Source organism: Gekko japonicus, unplaced genomic scaffold (genome assembly GCF_001447785.1).
Source record: "Gekko japonicus isolate JY-2015 unplaced genomic scaffold, Gekko_japonicus_V1.1 scaffold6196, whole genome shotgun sequence".
In the NCBI taxonomy this organism is placed as follows: Eukaryota; Metazoa; Chordata; class Lepidosauria; order Squamata; family Gekkonidae; genus Gekko; species Gekko japonicus.
Window position 1 is genome coordinate 11257 of NW_015173884.1, and position 5030 is coordinate 16286.

A 5030-nucleotide genomic window follows, 5' to 3' on the forward strand; every position below is an offset into this window, starting at 1 on the left:
TACAAAAAAAAGAACATGTTGAAAACCAACAGTAGACTCATCTGTAATTCCATATGTAGGTAGTGGCAAACCTATACGCCAAGCATGTCTTTTGTAGAAATTGGAGGGGAGAGGGAAAGATTTGCCTTCTACATCAGTGCAAATAAATGAAGCTGTGTCTGGAATTCAGTCACCGATCTTTCAATCTGGATGAAGAAAGCAGGAAGGGAAGGGGTGGGTTTGATCTTACCATCTTTCCAACCGGTCCTTCTCCGCCAGGTGGGCCTGGGGTGCCTTTATCACCCTTGAATCCTGGCATTCCAGGGAGCCCAGGTGGTCCGGGGGGGCAGTCACTGCATACATCCTAAAGGAGGAAAGGGAAGAAAGAGAAGAAATTCAAGGATGTTGCTGGGAGTTTTGGCTGAATCAGACGGGGTTACCTACACATTTGGCAAAATGCAGGAGAGACATCCAGGTTCCGGTGCCGGCGTTTAGCTGCTCTCCCCCTTGCCCTCCTTCTTTTACCTTTTATTGTGTTTTTTAAAAACCCTTTCAGAGTTGCTCTTAAAAAGGTAAGGGAAAAGGTTCCCTTGCTCGAAAGCCAGTCGAATCCGACTCTAGGGTTGTGGTTCTCATCTCCGTTTCAAATCCGAAGAGCCGGCGCTGTCCAAAGACATTTCCGTGGCCATCTGGCTGGCATGACTAGACGCCGAGGCGCACGTAATGCTGTTACCTTCCCACTGAACTGGTACCTATTTATCTACTTGCAATTTCTTGCTTTCGAACGGCTAGGTTGGCAGGAGCTGGGGCCAGAGACGGGAGTTCACTCCGTCATACGGCACACTCGGGTCTCGAACTGCTGAACTACCGTCCTTCCATAGCCAACCTAAAGGTATTGTATTTGTATTTGTTTGACTTTGATGGACCAAGGGTCCGGTTCAGTATAAAGCAGTTTCATGTGTTCATGAGATTCTTGAGGACTTTTGGTAAAGGAGGGCTAGATTCGGATCCAGTAGCATCTTAAAGATGAGCAAGATTTCCAGGGTAGAAGCTTTCAAGAGTCAAAGCTCCCATCCTCTTCCCAACATTGCTGAATCTCCCCTTCCCCACATTGTAGTTTATCTCTTCCGCCAGCTCCAGCTCCCCCACCAAGGTTGCTGTTGCCCATTGCCAGTGTTTCCGTGGCAACCTGAAATGTCACCCAGTGTAGTTGACATGTGTGCTATCTATCCAGCCATTGCTATTAATTTTGGTAGAAACTTAGTCCCAAATTACTTTTTGAAAACAAAATCTAATCCCCCCCCCCCGGCAAACCTATAGGATCTCCCCAGATTTACAAAACTGTAATTGTCTGGAGCTGGCCTTGCTGCACAGATTTACTCATCCACTCAAGGATCATATACTGGTTAATTAAAGTAGAGAGAAGAGAAGGAGAGATTGGATTTATACCCCACCCTTCACTACCAAAAGGAGTCTCAGAGCGGCTTACAATCTCCTTTCCCTTCCCCTCAACAGACACCCTGTGAGGTAGGTGCGGCTGAGAGAGCTCTTTTGAAAACTGCTCACAAGAGAAGAGCTCTGAAATAACATGTAACAGACCCAAGGTCACACCAGCAGCTGCATGTGGAGGAGTGGGGAATGAAACCCAGTTCTTTCAGATTAGAGCCCGCACTCCTAACCCCAAACAAAACCAAAAAAGCAGAACCTTGCACCAGTCTAAAAACAAGCTACTCACAGGGATAAGTCGCTAACAAAAATAACTGCCATGGTTTTCATTTCTGAATTCCTAGTTATGGCTGTATATACAATTACTTATTTCTAATTTACACTGCACAGTTAAATTAGTGTTAATACTGGGTTAAAAGACCTTGAGATACTTGTAGGGCTCGGGGAATTATTTGCTGCAGTTCCTAAAAGTGAAAGCATTCCATCTTGACTCATCCACAGCAACCCAGTTAGTCTTATGGCAAGCAGGGATCCCTGGCTACCAAATCCTGGGAGGGGGGAAACAACAGGGGAGGGGAGGGATGTTGTCTCCATGACTTATTTGTTGACTTCCTGGAAACAGGATGTTGGACTACCTAGATCTATAGCCTGATCTAGCAGGGCTCTTCTTAATAGCCAAAGGAAGGCAAACAGATGGGATTCTGGGGAACACGTTTGCTAGCTAGTAAAACCTGGACTGGGCTTCTGTTTCCCTGCAGAGGAGAGTGACGAAGATGATCAGGTGCCTGGAGACCAAGTCCTGTGGGGAAAGGCTGAGGGATTTGGGAATGTCCAGACTGGAGAAGAGGAGGCTGAGGGGGGACAGGATGGCTCCCTTGAAGTCTTTAAAGGGCTGTCACTTAGAGGAGGGCAGGGAGCGGTTCCTCTTGGCAGCAGAGGAGAGGACTCACAGTCATGGGTTTAAATTAAGGGCAGGAAGGTACCGGCTGGATATTAGGAAAAACCTTTTGACAGTAGGAGTTGTTCAACAGTGGAATCAGCTGCCTGGGGAGGTGGTGAGCTCCCCCTCCCTGGCAGTCTTCGAGCAGCGGCTGGACAAACCCTCATCAGGGATGCTCTAGGCTGATCCTGCATTGAGCCTTAGAGGGGGTTGGACGAGATGGCCTGTAGGGCCCCTTCCGACTCTGTGATTCTGTGGCTCTATGATTCTTGGTTGCAGACATGGTCAGAAGGATGAGCTGAAGGGCTCTAGTCCCTTGTTTTTTTAGCCCATGTCTCACACCCTGGGGCTTTGCATGAGCCCGCCCGGTGGTCTGTAGCAATGTATTTTTTTGTTTTTTTAAAATTATTTTTGTCATCCCATTTATTTCAGTTTATTGTCATTCGGTTTCATGCACATTGCAAGTGGTACAAGTATCTATATGGCTTAGTGGGATCGTCACTGTCGATTGCATTTCAGGCACCTCAAAGGATCCTTACCTTAACTAAGAGGCTGATGTCACCAGGAGAAAGCAATGGAGAAGCACCCTGGGGGGAAAGAGACAAAAACAAAACACCTCTGTTTTATACTGTTTTGAAGACCATTTTCTGGGACTGCACACTCAAAGGCAAAACATTCTCCCAGCTCATTAAAGAGATTCACCACACACGAAGAAGAAGAAGAAGAAGAAGAAGAAGAAGAAGAAGAAGAAGAAGAAGAAGAAGAAGAAGAAGAAGAGGAGGAGGAGGAGGAGGAGGAGATTGGATTTATACCCCGGCCTTCACTACCCAAAGGAGTCTCAGAGCGGCTTACAAACTCCTTTCCCTTCCCCTCCCCACAACAGACACCCTGTGAGGTAGGTGGGGCTGAGAGAGCTCTTCCACGAAACTGCTCTTTTTAACTGCTCCTTTTCAAGAACAGCTGTGCCAAAACTACGGCTTGCCCAAGGTCATCCAGCCAGGTGCAAGTGGAGGTGAGGGGAATCAAACCTGGTTCTCCCAGATTAGAGTCCGCACACTTAACCGCTATACCACTACCACCAGGCAGAGGTGAGTGGAATAAATGTGTTTCATGTGGTTTGCGATCTCTACAGTAGGGAAACAGCTCCCATTCCACTGATGTAGCATGAGAAGAGGCAATCCAGACGTTGGTGTCCAAGCGTCATTTGGCCTCACAGATTAATTTACTGATAATTTAGGACATTGGCCTGCAGGGAAGAAGAACATCTTGCACCCAAACATAGGTTTCTCTTGGACATCAAACGAAAAAGAAGAAGAGGAGATTGGATTTATACCCCACCCTTCACTCGGAGTCTCAGAGCGGCTTACAAACTCTTTTCCCTTCCCCTCCCCACAACAGACACCCTGTGAGGTAGGTGGGGCTGAGGGAGCTCTGAGAGAACTGCCCTTTCCAGAACAGCTCTGAGATAACCTTTGACTGACCCAAGGTCACACCAGCAGTTGCATCTGGAGAAGTGGGGAATCAAACCTGGTTCTCCCAGATTAGAGTCCGCACACTTAACTAGTACACCAAAAGGTGCTGAGAGGAAAGGGGGGGTGGGAGAGAGAGAGAGAGAGAGAGAGAGAGAGATGGCATACCGGTTTTCCAGGAGGCCCTCTTTCACCTGGATTTCCTGGCAAACCCTACAATCATAAAACAATACAAGAGATCAGCAATTTTTCCTCCACTTTCTTCCCCCTACTGAGTGGAGCAGTTCACATCCTGAGCAGGATGTAACTGCTGTCATCTTAAAATGGGCAACGTGCCAGACCCTGCGTGGCTCCAGATAGCTTCTGAGCGGGGCTTCCTGTGTCAATGAGCGGCCGCTCACATGAACAGCTTAGAGGGAACACTGTCTGGGAGGTTATTATATTCCTATCAATCCATTTGACACAGAGGTATGAGCATTAGAGATGCTTCAAGGTCTATCACCCTTATTGTTCTAGTCTCTGTTTCTGTTTGTTTATTTAAATTGTATTTATTTATTAGTTGTAGATTTTCCAGGCTGTACTCTCTGCGTCCATCTTTCTGTGTTATACCTATGAGGATGCCAGTCACAGCTGCTGGCGAATATCCAGTACTACAATGCCAAGACCACGGCCCTACAGCCCAGAATGTCTACAAGAACTAATGAACTCCGGCCGTGAAAGCCCTGGACAACGTAATGTACTTATTTAAATTGCCCTTTTGATCTTTTTGTAACCTGGTTTGGGACTCTCCACCCAGGGAGAAAAACAGGGTAAAAAATACCGGAATAGCTAATTAAGTAAATAAGAAAGGAGTGGACTCTTCCTGCCGATGTGGGTGGCCTAGCTCTCAATGGGTACTCAGATGTGGCAAAGATGTCCCACCATTCCTGAAGAAGCCTTCCACTTAGTTTTTGAATGGTCCAATTCAAAGGGCTGGTTTCTGACTTTCACAGCCATCCACGGTCTCGCTGGGCTACCTTAAGGATGTGAAGTGGACTTGCATGGATTTTCTGGCTTAATGCAAAAAAAGAAGAAGAATAAGTATTTAAAAGGCTCAAAGCCTTGCCTGGCGACTCACCTCCTCTGCTGTCTACCCCCCTGCCGTTCTCTGTTTTTCAGCGGCTGGTTTGCTAGACCAGCCAGTATTTACAGTCGGG

General features: G+C 47.2%; 1 long non-coding RNA gene across 1 annotated transcript in view; it reads right to left on the minus strand.

The window, feature by feature from the left end:
• Positions 1-267: 267 nt before the first annotated feature.
• LOC107120858 overlaps positions 268-5030 on the minus strand; it is a 9531-nt gene continuing 4768 nt past the window's right edge. Inside the window, exons 3-5 of the long non-coding RNA XR_001482839.1 lie at positions 4003-4047; positions 2905-2952; positions 268-343 (exon numbers count right to left, since the gene is read on the minus strand). This is a non-coding gene — a long non-coding RNA (uncharacterized LOC107120858). The remainder of the gene's footprint in view (positions 344-2904; positions 2953-4002; positions 4048-5030) is intronic.